The 16,660-nt window shown below is 39.0% G+C and overlaps 1 pseudogene; it reads right to left on the bottom strand.

The window, feature by feature from the left end:
* Positions 1 to 15,818: 15,818 nt before the first annotated feature.
* Positions 15,819 to 15,962, bottom strand: LOC136332451 (U6atac minor spliceosomal RNA; annotated as a pseudogene).
* Between the last annotated feature and the right edge of the window lie 698 nt (positions 15,963 to 16,660).

The raw sequence follows: 16,660 nt of genomic DNA, 5'->3' as shown, positions 1-16,660 counted from the left end.
CTTAGTTCACTGCCAAACAAACAAACAAAAAGCAAACTAAAAGAGGTCTGTATGATACAATAACACTTGCTGTACCTCTGTAAAAAAAAACCAAACCAAAGCTAATGATACCAGCCTTATTTTGTGATTTTCAACAATCCATCTGTGATTATATTTTTGATTAAAAGAGGAGCTACTGTAAGGAAAAATTTGTGCTTTCCTTAAAAACGATGTATTGTCTACATGTAACATACTCTCAGAGTTACCTGATTTTACTGTTATCATTTTTGAGCTATTTTATAACACTGCAAGTATTGAGAGCCCAGAAAATACTTCTTTTCTATTAGACATGCAAATTCATTGATTTTCTTTTTCCTCTGTAGAGAAACCAGTTTTCTTAGCTTTGCACATTCTTTTCGGTATTCCTGATCTATAAATGTGTCTATTTGTTGGATTTGCTGTTAAACAGTTAGAACATCTGTTTGATTCCTTCATTGATTAATAAATAGAATAAAATCTTTAACATGTGTTTGGTTTTATATCTCTATAGGAATCATGATTTTATTTTTCAGTGAAACAATCTTTTACAATGGTTATGCATTTGTTACTGAACAATGCTTTTGCTACATTCCACCTATATTTTGCTGCATAGTGTTTTAGTTCCTGCTCATTTGTAAGTATTTTATAATTTGAATTACTCTTTTTTTGTTTGATTTTTAAATTGTATGGACTTTTAAGTACTTGTAAATATTTTTTTATCTTTATTTTTTGCTGACTAGAAACTTATTTACTTTGTAACCGAAGAATAAGTGATTAATTTTCAAAATTGTTTTACTTGTGTTTTAAAAGAATAATAGTTATCGAATTGTTGAATGTAATAATCTCTATATTTCCACTAGGTAAAACATAATACCATAGTTTTTATTCTTAAATATTATCTATTGAATACTGAGAGAGAGGTGTTAAATATGTATTTCATTAGAATGTTGGATTTGTTAATTTCCTGTATTTCTATGAAGATACATAAGTGTGAACTTAAAGTCTATACAATAAAGTTATATCTTCCCATAAAGCATAACTTTTTTCATTATGACCCTTTTGATCTCTCTTTGCTCTAAAGTCTATTTTGTTTTTTTATTGTTATAGCTATGGCTTTCTTTTAGTTGGCATTTGCTTAGTGTATTAGTTGGGATACAGACTGTCCTATAGTAACAACAATTTTACTGAACAATGACTTAAGTAAAAGAGGAGTTCATGTGTAACTAATATTTAATGATTTGGAGATGGGAAGAACAGGAATTATCAGCTACCCCTGTTTCCATAGGTTTTTGGGGACTCAGTCTTCTATCTCATTGCTGTGCTAGCCTCCAGGCGAAGGCCTCATCCACATAGTCGAAGAAGGCTGGCTCCATCCCTGGCTCCCTTTTCTCTTTTTCTATAGGAAAGAGAGAAATTAAAGTGGGAGGCATATGTGTTCTTTATAAAGACTTGACCTGGTAGTTGTATAAAATACTGCAGTTCACTCACTATTGGTCATACCTAATCATAGAAGTTAATAAATGTGGCAAGGCATGCATGTACCCATAATATCTGTATAGTGGGGGAAAACTAGACTCTCTTCTAAAACTGTCTCCAGTAAATCTGTCTCCAGCCAGTCTCTCCACTGAATCTTATTTACATATATATGAAGAGGGGAAACAGAGGAACAGACTTCCATCGGCCCCAACAGGGATCCACCTGGCAAGCCCCCTAGGGCAATGCTATGCTCACCTAAGGCCATTGCTGGGCAACTGAGCTATTTTTAATGTAGAGGTGGAGGTTCCAGGGAGCCATCGTCAATGCCCAGGGCCAAATGGCTGCAGGAGGGAAAAGGAGAGAGAGAGAGAGAGAGAGAGAGAGAGAGAGAAGGGGGAAGAGGAGGAGTAGAGAAGCAGATGGGTACTTTTCCTGTGTTGCCCTACCAGGAATCAAACCCAGGACTTCCACATGCCAGACTTATGCTCTACCACTGAACCAACCAGCCAGGGCCATGATTTTATATTTTAAAGCAGAGGTTAGCAAACTTTTTCTGTATAGAGCCAGATACTAAATATCTTAATCTTTGAAGGTCAAATGTTGTCTCTGTTACAGCATATCATCTAAAACTGTAAAAGGCATTATTTAAAAAAAATTATTGATTGATTTTAGAGAGAGAGACATCAACTTGTTATTCCACTTATTTATGCATTTATTGGTTATTCCTTATTTTGCCCTGACCGGGGATTGAACCCACAACTTTGGCATAGTGGGATAACACTCGAACCAACTGAACTACCTGGCCATGGCTGTGAAAACCTTTCTTAATCTAACACTATATATATATATATATATAGGCTAGGGGCTGGTCAGGGCCTATGGGTTGTAGTTTTGTGGTAGACAGTTAAATAGACATGAATAGAGCAAGGACTATAAGTCAGATACAGAATATCACCAGGGCAGAAAGTTGCGGGTGCCTAGCAACAGGAAAACAAGAAACCTGGGAAAAACAAGAATCTGACCTCCAGGGTAAACTTTCACCATTAGCATATTGCTGGTCCTGTGCTTCAGAACCCCTGACGTTTCTTATTGGTACTCATGCAGTTCACACCTTCCCCTGACCTTTCCTCCACTGACATGTTGCTAGTTATGTGGGTTAGGCCCCCTTATAGGGGGGAATGAAAAAGGGGTAAGAGAATAGCACTTTTGCATTAAGCCTCCAGAACAGTAATGTTCAGACCCATATCAAATACTTCTAGATCTTGTTGTGTCGCAGCTCCAGGTCCATGAAAGCAGAAAACCAGACAAACTACGCCAAGGCTGACCTCAGGACTAGCTGCATTGACTAATGACTCCGTGCCCTGGTGCCAACCAGTCAGTGAAAGGACACACCTGGAGAGCTGATGAATATTCTATTCAGATCCTCTCCTGGGACCTCCCTTAAAATCTCCACCCTTAAAAGCCCTTAAGACAAAGGATCCAGGGCCACTCTCCCTTGTGGGGCAAGCCAGCACCTTCCTCTTCTCTCCCCACCTTCTTACCCCCAGGCACATATTTTCCTTGCCTCTCTTCTGAGCTCTAAGGCCCACCAGGAGACTTGCAACCAGGTGAGCAATGGGCAGTGGCAGCTTGGACCCAGGCTAACCCCTGAATCTCTCTCCAAGGCCCCCTTTTCTCTGACTTTCCAGTGAGCCAAAGCAGCCTCACCTAGGCTCATTTCTTTCCTACAGCACTGCTAGAGGGCCAAAGCAGCCTTCTCAGGTTCTCTCCTGTTCTGTCTTTTATCCTAGGCCCTACTTTATTTTACTGTCTCCAGCTTTAATAAATGTACTTTCTAAATCACCTGGACTCGTGTTGTGAAATCTTTGTTGCATGAAGTCAAGAACCCACACACTACCCTCCTGCCCGAGGCAGAGTCACTCAGGACCATTTCCCCCCTTTCCTGTAGCAGTTTGACAACTCTGTTTTGGACTTGTAAACAATATGCAATTTTGTAAAAAATACTTTAATTAATTTTTTGTCTCTTACCTCAGTGGCTTAATTCATTTATTTTTATTGTATTTTCTCATACATTTAGGTTTATTTCCTCTTATTACATATTTTTTTGTTTCTTCTCTTCTTTGCTGCCCCATCTTTTATTTGCCTTTTCTGGACTGAAATTTGTTTTTTTTAACTTTTATTTTTAAATCAACACCTATTTGGAGATTATATGCTTTATTTCTATTCAGTTGTTAACCTAGTTATTTTAAAAATGTATTCAGTCTGTTATTATATCACACATTATGTAGCTTTTGGAAAACTCCATACTGTACACTTAAGGAAAAATAAGGATGAAAAAGCAAATAACATTTTTTTATTAAGTAAGTGGTGGGGAGGCAGAGACACACTCCAGCATGTGGTCCAACTGAGGTCCACCCAGGAAGTCCTTTACCAGGCAATGTTCTATCCATCTGGGGCTGCTCAGCAACTGAGCTATTATGAGTACCTATTTTGAGTGCCTGAGCCAAGGCCATGGGGCCATCCTCAGCACCTGGGACCAACTTTGCTCCAATCGAGCCATGACTGCAAGAGGGGAAGAGAGAGAGATAGAGAGAGAGAGATGAGGGAAGGGAGAAGGGTAGAGAAGCAGATGGTTGCTTCTCCTGTGTGTCCTGGCTGGGAATTGAACCTGGGACTTCTACATGCTTGACCAATGTTCTACCACTGAGCCAACCAGCCAAGGCTAAATAACATCTTAATATTATTATGAAAATAATTTTGATCTGGCAGCCCTTTGATAATGTCTCAGGGATTCCCAGAGGCACATAGAACACATTTAGGGAAACTGAAGTTTCAGGAAATAGTATTTGTTATTTAAAGCAAATTATTGTTCTGAGCATATCTGGTTAAGATCCACTGTGGGACTCTCAACAGCTTCAAAGAAATAGGTGTTTCAAAAGGGTGGGGGACCTGGAGTAGGAAACAGCTTGACTTTGCTTTCTTCACTATTTCTCTTGGGATCTTCTCTTTTCAATTTCATCTTCTTTTCCTGCCAGACTCTCAAAACTTCTTTGTTAGGTCCTTTATAATTGTCTGTATTTTAAAAATCAGATAAAAATTCTGATTATTTAAGAAAAATAACAGGTTCACACAAAGTCATGCTATTAAGAATGAGTCTGCTTGTGATGTAGTTTCAAAATTCTGATTTGTTTATATGAAAATTCAGCTTTGCTCTACATATAAGTTATGAATAAATTCTGACTTTCATCAGTGAAAGCCAATTTCTTTCATTTAAAAAATTATTTTTATAATTACTAAAGCTGTTTTAAGTCATTAAATATCTCTGAAGTCACTTTATTTTTTTAAAATATGGGCAATTATTATCTAAAAACATCTGTGTATTAGATATTTATGTACAAGGCAAGCTCTTGGCTAAAATTTTTACATTTAGTAATCATTTAAACTAATAATATCCTGGCTAAGGCAATTAATTATCTCACTATAAGTCTTAGTATTCAAAATTACAGTGTTTTTATCTCTAAAAAACAATTAAGTCGTGATTTTTATGGTTGATTAACTAGGTTATTGCAAATCACGTCAACTTTGAGTTTGGCATGTCTCCCAGAAAGCAAACTTCCCAGGCTAAACTCAAAGTTCCTTTTTCCATAACAAAGATCTGAATCCATAAAATCCCTTGAGGTTTTTTTGCATCCAAAACAGACATTTCCCAGGGTTTCATATGGTTTTCTGGAAAGCTCTTGACCCAACAAGTAGTTCCATATGGAGGCAGTGGGACTAATACAGCTTCATTTCCTGTGAATCCATCTTACTTTAGATATTCTATTCAAGTCATTCTATCAGCAGTCATTGGTTCCTTCAGCTTCTGTCCAGCCTGTGATTAGTTGAGGGAAGCTATAGTCATTATCAGTGACCTAACAAAGTATCTTTGCTTATTTTTTTTAGTAATCAAGTTAGCAGGGTATGTTATTTTGGGATTTATTAGGTGACTTTGGTAGCTTTGTAATAGAATATGCACAGAGTGAATAGCAATTAGATCTTAGGTACATGCCACAGCCGGAATATCAGGAATGTTCCAGAAAAGTGTGGTTTCTAGGCAATGGAAAACTCAATGCAATAGTGATATTTTAAGTTTGAAGACCTATATTAATTTCAGATTTGCCTGAGAAAATCACTCAGTCTTTTTGTAGTAGATGCTGTTTGAAAATATTCCACCCTTATCCCCTGGAATCCCTTTGACTTTATCTTTGCACCCCTCCCCTAGCTTCTGTGTGCTTTTCCTTCTAATGTTTGGCCCTGGTGGCTGTCTCTGTAGAACTTTCCTTGGTTTCTGGATGCAATCTGCCCCTTGCTAGAAAGCTCAAAGTGCCTGGGAGTCTACATTTACCATCTCCATTATCCAGAGGCAGCTCACTGCCAACTAGCATTGATGAAGACCTAGGTGAAGGTAGGGGAGGGGTATAAAGGTCCGCTCCCTTGAGTAGTCCTCTTGCTGAATGAGGCTGAGGCTGGGACTTTGCTTGAGATCACACCTGAATTATACCCCTTCTAATTTAAAGTACTGATTCTTACCTCACAAGACTGTTGTAAAAATAAGATGACACAGCCCTTGCCGGTTGGCTCAGTGGTAGAGCGTCAGCACTGAGTGTGGATGTCCCAGGTTCCATTCCAGGTCAGGGCACACAGAAGTACCCATCTGCTTCTCCACCCTTCCCCCTCTCTTTCTCTCTCTCTCTTCTTCTCCCCTCCTGCAGCCATAGTTCTATTAAAGCAAGTTGGCCTCTGGCACTGAGGGTGGCTCCATGGCTTCTGCCTCAGGCACTAAAAAATGGCTGGGGTTGCAACAGAGCAAGGACCTCTGATGGGCAGAGCATTACTCCCTAGTGGGTTTGTTCAGTAGATTCTGTTTGAGGTACATGCGGGAGTCTGTCTCTGCCTCCCCTCCTCTCACTAAAATAAAAAAACCCACAAACAAACAAAAAAATAAGATGATAGCATTTGTGGAAAGATTGGTAAATAGTTAAGTGACCTGACTGAAATGACCTTTTCTGACCCCAAAGAAGGAATGTCACATAGATAGAGTTACCTAAACCCTAAGTTGAGAATTTAAGCCTTACTCTAGGCTCAGTGAATTTAAATAAAGGACATAATCAATTAGCATGCAAATTGCTTATTATTAACTCTTTCACTAATGAAAAGAAATAGTGCTTGTTTTTAAAACCTGGGTGGAGAAAGGCTTTGGGGAGCCTAAAGAAACCACCCATAAACCTGTAAAAATGAAGAAACCTCACCCTCACCTTTTTTAGTTCTCTACACTGTTTTGTGTCTAGTAACAGCTCTGGACCGTTTAGAAAAATGTGTATGTTGTAAAATTCACATTCTTTTTCAGGGAATCTTCAAGTATGGTTCTTTGATAAAGAAACCTTTCAGGAGTTTGCAGGTTTTTACATGACATGGACCTTTGCTCAAGATGATGTTTTTAAGTTTTAAAATAACTTCATAGACTTACAAAGCAAATACACAATATTGCAATAGAGTTTTATCCACAGATCACATAAGCTTCCATAACACTAAATAGAGAACCCCTGCCGTGAGGAAAGGGAGAGGTTTAGAGTCCAAGGCCTTGGTCTCCCTGAGACATCTACTTCACTCTTTTTATTTTTTAATTTAATTTTTTCTCATTGATTTAAGAGAGAGAGAGAGAGAGAGAGAGAGAGAAAGGGAGAGAGAGAAGCATCAAGTCCTTGTTCCATTTATTTATATATTCATTGATTGAGTCTCTATGTGCCCTGACCAGAAGTCAAACATGAGACCTGGGTGTGCTGGGATGCTACTTTATCCATGAATCTACTCAGCCAAGGGCCCACCTACCTCTCTCTTGACTAAGCCTGGACCCATCTGGTGAGGTCATTTCTTGCTTCTTCTCGTCAACACCTATGCCCTTGGCTGTGAGCTGCCATAGTGGTAGTGAATGGTACTGTGGACAACCTTTAGGGAAGCATAGAAAAGTCTAAGCCTGAAGTATTCAGGTTTATTTATTATTTTTAATAGGTAAATATTTACATAATGCAAAATTCATAAGGCACCAATGTTATCTAGAGTGACATGAATGCCCCTTCTATTCATGGCCTACAGTTCACTCCTTTTGCCAGAGAAGGCCTCCATTATTAGATTTCTGTGTATCCTTCTAAAATATAAGTACACAAACACTAATGTACACACATGTAGGACTTTTTCACTTGCTACATAAACTACTGAAATTTCTTTTTCTTCTTAATACACCTTGGAGATTATTTTATATCAATACATAGAAGTGGTGCTTTAAACTTTTTAATAACGACATTATATTCTACTTATCATAATTTGATTTAACTAGTCCCCCACTGATAGACATTTAAATTGTTTCCAATCTTTTGCTATTATAAAACAATGCTGCAACTAATACAATATTATTATATTATGATATTTATGTTTTTAAATTTCCTTTTTAATTTTATTTATTATTATAACTTAAAAAAAGTCTGGTTTTAAATTTTTTACCGGTACTATCATAAAAAACATTATTTTTAATTCAGTGAGAGGAAGGAAGGCAGAGACAGACTCCTGCATGCGCCCCTACTGGGATCTACACAGCAAGCCCACTGGGGGTGATGCTCTGCCCACCTGTGGTGTTGCTCCATTGTTCAGCAACTGAGCTCTTCTTAGCTTCTGTGGCAAAAGCCATGGAGCCATCCTCAGCACCTGGGCCAACTTGCTCCAATCGAGCTATGGTTGCAGAAGGTAAGAGAGACAGAGAGAGAGAGAGAGAGAGAAGTGAGAAGGAGAGGGGTGGAGAAATAGATGGGTTTCTGTGTGCTCTGACTGGGAACTGAACCTTTGGCATCCACATGCCAGGCCAATGCTCTACTACTGAGCCAACTGGCCAGGGTCAATAACTTTTATAATATACTAATCCTCTACTTTTTGGACAGCATCTATTTATAGCCAACTGTAAGAAATGACAATATTAGTGCCTTTTCACTTTTTGCCACTTTACCTTCCCCCTTAGTTTTGATTATTTCATTATCATTGGTTTTTCAAGTATTTACTTTAAAAATTTTAAAGGCATCCAAATAGAAAAGAAAGAAGTAAAACAGTCATTATTTGCAAATGAAATGATACTGGATATAGAGAACCCTAAAATTTCATAAAAAAATCCTACAACTGATAAATGAATTCAATAAAGTAGCAAGATACAAAATAAGTATCCATAAATCAGTTACATTTTTATACAACTAAAATAAACTATCAGAAAAAAGAAGCTAAGAAAACAATCCTATTCACAATTGATCCAAAAAGAATAAAATACCTAGGAACAAATTTAACCAAGTCATAAAAGACCTGTACTCAGAAAATGATAAGATACAGAAGAATGAAAATAAAGAAAATATAAACAAGTGGAAGCATGAATACTATATTCATGGATAGAAAAAATTAACATAATTAAAATGTCTATATTACCAAAACCAATCTATAGATTCAATGCACTTTTTATCAATATACTAATGGTGTATTGCACAGAACTAAAACAAAATTCCCCAATATGTACAGTATATGGAACCCAAAAGATCCTGAATAGCGACATTGATTTTGAGAAAGGAAAACAAAGTTGGAGGAATCATGCTACCTGATATAAAACTATACTACACGGCCACAGTAATCAAAACAGCATGGTACTGGCACACAAACATACATATAGATCAATGGAACTGAATAGAAAATCCAGAAATAAACCCATTCCTTAATAGTCAATTAGTATTTGACAAAGGAAGCAGAATATACAATAGGGTAAAGATAGTAGTCTATTTATTAAAGATGTTTGGGAAATTGAACACATAAGTGAAAAAAAGAAACTAGACTACCTTCTTACACCATACACAATAACAATCACAAAATTTATTAAATATTTAAATATTATACTCAAAAGCATAGGAATCCTAGAAGAAAACATAATCAGTAAAAATCTTACACATTTCTTATAACAATATTTTTTTGAATATATCATCTCAGGCAAGAGAAACAAAAGGAAAAATACACAAATGGGACTATATCAAATAAAAAACTTTTGCACAGCAAAGGAAACCATCAGCAAAATGAAAAGACAACTCATGGAATAAGAGAACATATTTAGCACTGATAAACCTGATAAGGGGTTAATATCCAAAATTTATTAATAAGTTATAAACCTCAACACCCAAAAAACAAATAATCCAATTATAAAATGGACAAAGGACCTGAATAGACACTGTGACAGTGGAGCTACAGATAACTAATAGACATATAAAAAGATGCTCAACATCAAATAATCATTAGAGAAATGCAAATTAAAACCACAATGTGATATCACCTCACACCTATCAAAATAGCTATCATCAAAATATCTACAAACAACAAGTGTCAGCAAGGATGGGAGAAAAGGAAACCCTTGTGCACCATTGGTGGGAATGCAGACTGGTGCAGCCACTGTGGAAAGCAGTATGGAGTTACCTCAAAAAATTAAAAACAGAACTGACTTATGACCAGCAATTTCACTCCTGGGAATTTATCCAAAGAAAGCTGAAACACTAATTTGACAGAATATATGCATCCCTATGTTGACTGCAGTGCTAATTACAATAGCCAAGATTTGGGAGCTGCCCAAGTAGATTAGTGGATAAAAAAACTGTGGTATATTTACATAATGGAATACTATGCAGTAATTAAAAATGAAGGAAATTTTACCCTTTGTGACAGCATGAATGGACCTGGAGATCTTTATGCTAAGTGAAATAAGCCAGACAAGGAAAGATAAGTACCATATGATTTCACTCATGTGGAACCTCATGAACAAAATGAACTACCAAGTAAAATAGAGACAGGCTCATAGAGAAGAGGGTGACAATTGTCAGAGAGTGGTCTAGGGGTGAGTGGGGGGATTGAGCAAAAATAAAAAAATAAAGAGAAAACACTCATGAACACAGACAATAGTGTGGTGATTGCCGGGCAGGTAGGTGGTTATGGGAGTTGGAAGAGGCCAGGATGAATGCTGAGGGTCAGAGGCTTGCCGTTCAGGTGGTAAACACACAATACGGTGTACAGATGATGTGTTGTGGATTGTGCACCTGAAACCTGTATACTTTTGTTAATCAGTGTTGCCCCAATAAATTCAATAAAAAAGGAAAAAATATAATACTTATACTTCTATGAGTTGATTTATCAGTTTAAAATATCTTTGGAAACCCTACTTTACATAAATATATTATTGTATTTCCATTGCTTATCATCTCTGACCACTATCCCCACATTTTAATATTTATATTTATATATTATTGCAGTTTGAAATTTAAAAAAATATCACTTTGCTCTATAGCCATAGGCTGGTTTAATCTTTTTTTTTTTTTTTTTTTTTAAGCGGGGAGGGAGAGAGATGAGAAGCAACAACTTGTAGTTATGGCACTTTAGTTGTTCATTGATTGCTTCTCATTTATACCTTGACTGAGGGGCTCAGGTCAAGTCTGAGAAACCCATTGCTCAAGCAAGAGACTTTTGGGCTCAAGTCAGCGATCATGGGGTCACGTCCCCAATCCCATGCTCAACTGGGTGACCCCACACTCAGCTGGTGGGCCTGTACTCAAGCTGGATGAGCCCACACTCTCAACCTTGAGGGTTTCAAACCTGGGACTGCAACATGCTGTGTTGACACTATCAACTGTGCCGCCACCGACCAGGCGAGCATCTTTTATCTTCATCTTGTATTGAAGGAATTCATACTTACGTGCTAACTCTCCTTTTGTCATAATTTCCCCTCATTTACTCACTGGCTCAAATCCATCTTCTAATTTTTCTTCAGGAAGAGCTCATGAAATCTATATTCTTTTAAGTTCTTGCTTATATAAACATACTTATATGCTGTCTTATTTTTAAATTTTTATTTATTTATTTAGAAATAAAAAATAATAGGGTGACATTGATCAATAAGAGTACAGAGGTTTCAGGTGAACGTCTCCATTGCATTTGAATTGTTGATTGCATTGTGTGCCTTACTTTTTAAACTTTTAATTGTGAACTCATTTTAGACATACAGAAAAGTTGCAAAAGAAACATTAGATTTTTTTATGTAAACATTTTACATCACTCTATTACAGTTACCAAAATGAAAAATTAAATTTGGTATAGTACTGTTAACTATAGACTTTATTTGAATTTCTCAAATTTTTAAACTAAATCTATTTTTTATGTTCTTAGGATCTGATCAGGATCTCACATTGCCATTACTTCTTGTTTTCCACAGTCTCCTCCAATCTGTGAGTTTCTCATAATCTTAACAGTTTTGAATAGCAGTGACCTATTATTATGTAGAATTCTTTCAGTTTGGATTTGTCCAGTGTTGTCTTTGACTGGGTGTGCACTTTCTGGGTCCTGCTCGCTCCTCCTGGTCAGGCACAGTGCTACTGTCTTCCAGGTGGCCTGCTATTTCATTATCACCATTGAAGAGAAGCATTCTTTCCAAACCAGGTAGCGGGAAACCTTCCTGGCTCTCTGTGAAGCCCAGTACAACTTCTGTGCAAGGCACTTTAGTGGTTCTTTCTCCCTGTGTGACCAAGAGTGTCCGCTGCAGGGCTGCCCCACCACGTGGGTGAGAGGATAGAAAGTCGGCTCTTGCCTCTGCAGCCCTGCGGCCCTGTAGTATCATATGAAGCTGAGGCAGATTTCTTTTTTCTTTTTTACTTATTTTTTTAAGTGAAAGGAAGGGAAATAGATAAACAGACTCCCATATGTGCCCCAACCAGGAACCACCTGGCAACCATATCTGGGGCTGATGTTCTGCCCATCTGGGGCAGCTCACAACTGAGCTGTTTTTAGCACCTGAGGTGAAGAGCCATCCTCAGCACCTGGGGCAATACGCTTGAATCAATCGAGTCATAGATGTGGGAGAGGAAGAGAGAGTGAGAGAAAGGGAAGGGGAGAAGCAGATGGTTGCTTCTCTTGTGTGCCCTGACCAAAAATTGAACCCAGGACTTCCATACACTGGGTCAATGCTCTACTGCTGAGCCAACCAGCCAGGGCCGAGGCGGAGGCAGATTTATATAGCAATATACTTATTTCATCAATGCTCACTGTAGTGACAACAGTTGTGTTAGGCTTGCTCACTTGCACCTTGCATGATTAATACATGACCACGTGGCTGAGCTATGTGTGTATAGCCTATGTAAGGCTATGGGTGCTTGCACTCAGTGTGGATCACTTGCCCGCCACTGTGAGAGACTGGTTTGCTGTTTGTTCACCTGCTGCCATGAGAAGTGATTTTTCCCTGCCTGTTTGCTCATCTGCCACTGTGAGACTCAAATAAACAGGAATGGCTCAATATTTTCCTGCTCCACAGTTCCTCTACCATCTGCCCAAATCCAATGTGAACCTGCCTGGCCTCAGCCACCAACATTACACTGATACTTACTATTTTGTTTCTCTTCCTCTTTATTGCTTTCTGGTATTTTAAAACGGAAGAGGGCAAGGAAGTCTTACCCTTTTATATTCAGGGCGTAAGTGGCCATTGCATAGCTGTGGATGTGTAGGTGGTTATAATGCAGGTGGCCAAAGCCAGGTGGGTTGACATTGAATTTGGGAAGATGGTAGAGGAACTGCGTGGCCGGAAAGCACTGGTGCATTCCTGTTTAATAGACTCTTACAACAGCAGACAAGCAAACAGGCAAGGGAAAACCTCTTCTTATGGCAGAAGGCAAATGAGCAGCAAAATGGCCCCTCGCAGTTGCAGGCAGGCAATTCACAATCTGCTGCCCTGAGTCAAACCACCTGTAGCCTTACATAGGCTATGCATACGGGCTCTGCCATGTGCTCATGCACTAATTATGCAAACTGAAAGCAAGCAAGCCTAACACGGCTGTTTTCCTAACATTCCACCCTTAGTGTTGCTTGCCTTACAATCTACTTGACAGGTACCTTACAGTGATGGGCCCTGTGCGAGGAGTGAGGTACATTACATAAACAGAAACAGTACAGACTATAGCAACTGAATTACAGAGGCACTAGTTATATAATGACAAAGGTGCCGTTCACAATGGCTCCCTGAGCACTCTGGCCAGGAAGTTAACTGGAGGCCCATCTCCAGCCTCCCACCCCAGTGTAGGTGGGAGGGTCTGTATAGTCTGGGGCTATGTCCACTGAAGAAAGTGTCCTTGGTGCATCTGTGCAGTTGGATGGGAGCAGATGCGTGATGCAGGAAGACCTCCACAGGTGGTCGGCCCCCCATCAGGGTTTCTCATTACTGTCCACAAGTGGTGTGTCCATCCAGCAAGGCCAGTGCCCCCTCCTGTAGCAGTCCTTGTTGTAAGAGTCCATTATACCACTTGATGATCCGTCCATGATAGACAGCTCAGCTGTCTGTGCAAACCACCCAAGGTGAAGGTCCATTTCAGGCAACTAACCATACAGCTCTCTGATAACAGACCTCAGCACCTTTCCATAAGTGCTCTGTTACCACAAGCCTCATCCAAACCCCTCAGAGGTGAAGCTCACAGGGCTTAGTGGGGTTAAACACATTCAAGGCTTCGGCTGCCTTAATAGTTAGTCCTCTTAGCCACTGCTGCTGCTGCAATAAAGCACCTATTATCTTTTAATGCCAACACTTGCTACATATTAGAAGGAAAACAGTGGATTGCCAATTCCACATGGGGTCTCTGCCCCTCCCCCCCCCCCACAATCCATCCCTGTTAGGCCCATCCCTCAGCCTTCCCCCTATTTAAATGAACAGTGGCTCCCTTGAACAGCGGCTCCCTTATTAGGTGCTTGACCATGTGGAAGATTTAAAACTCATTTTCTTATACTAAAGGAGAGCTCTTAGCAATATAATTAAAATATTTGCCTATTTCTACGTCATGAGTGGGAGATGAGAACTTTGGACCAAACACTTAAATTTTTGCCCTTCATTGTTCCCATCTGAAAATTGTAGATTAAAATAAAGAGCTATTTTAAATTATCTGGAAGGCCTGGATGATAGGTGTGTGATGTTACATTAATTAGAAAATTTTAAGGTATAAAATATATTACTTTCCTCTTGTGCCTAGTTATACTCCCTCCATCCCATATGGTCCATTTGTTTATCTTATGTACACAGGTTTTAACTTCTGAATCCACTATAATTTTATCCATTTAGATCTGTACAGTTTCTACTGCTGGACATTTATTGTCACAGTGGCTTTCTTGAGCTCTCAAATAAACATACACACTCTGACTTTGCAGACTCCCTGTTTGATGTGCTTTCAAAGGTGGAAATGGATTATTAATGGCTTATTTTCAGCTGAAAAAGGAGCAAGAAGTATGGCAATATTTTCATGAATATTTAAACATTGTTCTCTATTAAATGTAAGTGCTTCTCTATCAATTGCATCCTGAGGATTTATTAAATAAAAACAATTCTTATATCAAGTGCAAATAAATTTAGGACATGTGTAAGTCTTAGTAAAAATTCTTATATTCTTATTAAGAGGAACACATGCTCAAGGGTGTCCTCTTGAGAGAAGGGTGATATTCAACATTCTGCACCTGAGGTGCTTGATGTAGCGAAGTGCTGTCTGCAATTTCCCTGTAAGATCTCACAGTATGCTTCAGGCCGACAGTTCTAAGAGTCAAGGCTTGAGAATAAGAGTGTAAACTACCAGAGTTGCTGTGGTTAAAAGCAAATTGTTTTCGTAACACAATGTACAGATGTCCAGGCTCAGCCGGCAGCCCCTGGGGGAGGCCAGTGAATCTCCTAAGAGCCTGGTGGTCGTGGAGAAGATGACCTTAGAGGTCACCTTCGGGGAGGAAGAGCAGCGTTCTGGGCTCCTCCATTCTTGACTGGGCCACCATGACTTCCTTTCAACCTGTTTTATATATCTTAAGTATATAAATATTTGTGTTTCGGCCCTGGCCAGTTGGCTCAGTGGTAGAGCGTCGGCCAGGCGTGCAGAAATCCCGGGTTTGATTCCCGGCCAGGGCACACAGGAGAAGCGCCCATCTGCTTCTCCACCCCTCCCCCTCTCCTTCCTCTTTGTCTCTCTCTTCCCCTCCCGCAGCGAGGCTCCATTGGAGCAAAGATGGTCCTTGGCCTCTGCCCCAGGCGCTAGAGTGGCTCTGGTCACAACAGAGCGACGCCACGGAGGGGCAGAGCATCGCCCCCTGGTGGGCAGAGCGTCGCCCCTGGTGGGCGAGCCGGGTGGATCCTGGTCGGGCGCATGCTAGAGTCTGTCTGTCTCTCCCCGTTTCTAGCTTCAGAAAAATACAAAAATAAATAAATAAATAAATAAATAAATAAATATTTGTGTTTCTGTGTGATTGTGTGCATATGTGTGTGTGAAGTAGGTGGCAATGCCTTAACATATGAGTGTTGTTAGGCCCGAGAGCCTCTTTCATCTTTGTCAAGGGGAGTGCTAACCTTCTCTCCTTTCATACAACACTATGTGTATGTGAAAAAAAAGTTTTACTGCAAAAATAATATTTTTAAATAGAAACCACTCTATCCAGCTTTCCAGTGGTGAGGATTTCACTTTCCCCCCCAATAGCAAGGCCTCTGGGGTCTTAGTACAAGCTGTGATTTGGGGTTTGAGCTCAAGGAGAAGCTCTAACAGTGTTTTATTCATTAATTAATCTATTTATTGAGATGTACCATGTGTCATCTGGTGTGCTAGGTGTCAGGACTCTAACAGCGAACAAAGATAAATATCTTGTCCTATGGAGTTAATCTTTCAGTGGTAGAAAATTAAAATGTTCACAAGTATATAATGCCTCATGCAGTGGTGGGAATCAAATAATTTAACGACCATTCTCTACCCTAATGACTGCTTTAAGTATAAAAATATGATATACCAAAAGGTGGTTTATTATTTCATGCATCTAATACTAAAATATGAACAATGAAAGAGGTACAAAAAAGTAGATTGTGTTATAAGAATTTTAAAACATTAATGAAAGCATATTCAATAATTCCTGACAAAAACCAATAAAACTGTTATTTAAGATATTTTCATACTGTTTCTTGATTGGCATTCTCAGTTGCAGTTTTTTCACCTATGGACAGAAGGAACGTGAATGTGGGTGCTTAGAATATGCTGTTGCACAAAGGAACATTAAAGAAGAGTAAGGAATGTAAATTTGA

The sequence above is a fragment of the Saccopteryx bilineata genome, chromosome 3 (assembly GCF_036850765.1).
Source record: "Saccopteryx bilineata isolate mSacBil1 chromosome 3, mSacBil1_pri_phased_curated, whole genome shotgun sequence".
In the NCBI taxonomy this organism is placed as follows: domain Eukaryota; kingdom Metazoa; phylum Chordata; class Mammalia; order Chiroptera; family Emballonuridae; genus Saccopteryx; species Saccopteryx bilineata.
The sequence above is the reverse complement of the archived record's forward strand: the minus strand, read 5'-3'. Positions and strand labels throughout refer to the sequence as shown.